Source organism: Fukomys damarensis, unplaced genomic scaffold, assembly GCF_012274545.1.
Source record: "Fukomys damarensis isolate Sample0158 unplaced genomic scaffold, DMR_v1.0_HiC HiC_scaffold_26, whole genome shotgun sequence".
In the NCBI taxonomy this organism is placed as follows: domain Eukaryota; kingdom Metazoa; phylum Chordata; class Mammalia; order Rodentia; family Bathyergidae; genus Fukomys; species Fukomys damarensis.
This window is the reverse complement of record NW_022900938.1, coordinates 1,473,256-1,474,891: the sequence shown is the minus strand read 5'-3', so window position 1 is coordinate 1,474,891 and position 1,636 is coordinate 1,473,256.

Below are 1,636 nucleotides of genomic sequence, written 5' to 3'. Positions count from 1 at the left end.
GGGACACTGATCTGAACACAGAAACCGGGACTTTTCTCGGGGAAGAGAGGGCGCTGGCTTCGGGAGCCGTCCCAGGGCCCGCACTGAGGTATGAACAGTGGACATTCAAAGCAAGCGGCCCCGGAGGTCTATGCAGGGAGCAGCCTGCTCCTAACGGGGTGAAGGCTGGGTGCCAAGATGCCGCCAGGCTGTGTAGGGCGGGGTGCTGCTAACATCTCAGGACTGCTGGGAGCGCGGTCTGGAGGCTACCAGCATCCGCACGGGGTTTAATATCAGAAGCAGAAAGGCCGTCTGCAGCTCTGCACCATGTGTGCAGTGACAGCAGTGACCCACGTGTCCTGTGAGGGCAGGGAGGGCTCAAATGGGACAGAAGACCTTGCAGGCTCTAGGTTCAAGAGGCCTCCCACACTGCGGAAGGCCTGGGGATGGGAGCCCCATGGCCCAAGGGGTGCAGGAAGGAAGCTATGGTGTTCCGAAGCTTGTGTGCATGCTCTGTCCCGCGTCCTGCAGAGAGGCCACATGGCACTGGGCTGCTCCGCCGTCCATGCATGAAATCCTCTCACACTTCAGACCAGTATGGAGAACGAGGAGGACTCGGACCCCAGTGCCAGGGCACCAACACAGCCGCCGAGACCCTGACGAGCCGGTGGCACAGAGACACGCACCACGCAAAACGTGGACTGGGCATCCCTGGGACTCCCCACCTAATATGTGGAGACCGGAGCTGGCCAGGAGCAACTGAAGCAGAGGGAAGACAAACCTTGTGATCACTTGTCAAGAACAAATACCAACACCCAGCCAGAGCTGAAGCTTTGTCATCCTAGAGTCCTAGGAGAAGCTTACATAAAAGAAATCTTAAAATTTTATTCAAAATTGCTTAATTTCCAAACTTTTGATCAGTTGCATTTTAATACGGTTAGACAAATCATCCTTCAGAACTGTCAGCTCCTGTAAATGTACCACTGGGGACGAGACACTTGCTTCAATTGGCACCCTGAATAACAACCTGGTAAACGTTCAGCTCTTTACATGTGAAATTAAGGCCATCATTTTGAAAACTGAAAATGACCATCTCTGCATTAGGCTCCCAGCTGCCCTGATGCAGCTGCTAAATGAGGGGTTCACAAGTTCCCAGCCTTGTTGTCTCACTGCTCTGGGGGCTGGAAGTCGGAGCCAGGCTGTTGGGAGGACCCTCCTTGTCTCCTCTGTGCTCCCAGGGGGCTGCCATCCTCGGTGTTCCTGGGTTCCCCACTCTCTGGCTCTCCAAGCACCATCTTCCTAGGACACAGGTATAGGAAAAGCCGGCCCTCCAGCGCTATACTCTCAGCTAACACATCTGCAAGGACACTACTGTTCCAAGCCAGGTCTGAGGCCCGGTGGGTTTTCTGCAGAGGATACAACTCAACCTGCACCAGTCTCCAAGGTTCGGAATTCTGGGCATTCATTAAAGCACTCTCTAACGTAGTTTTGTAGTATAACAAGCTTACATGTGCTTTTCTTCTTCCTCCCACACTTGTTTTGATTCTTCCTAAGTCTGGATCTTGGAGTTAATCTGTCTTGAGTGTCACCGTACTTGACTTAAGAGATTTTTCTTCAAGTAGAAATTCAAGTCAAGACAGAATAATAGGGAGCATAT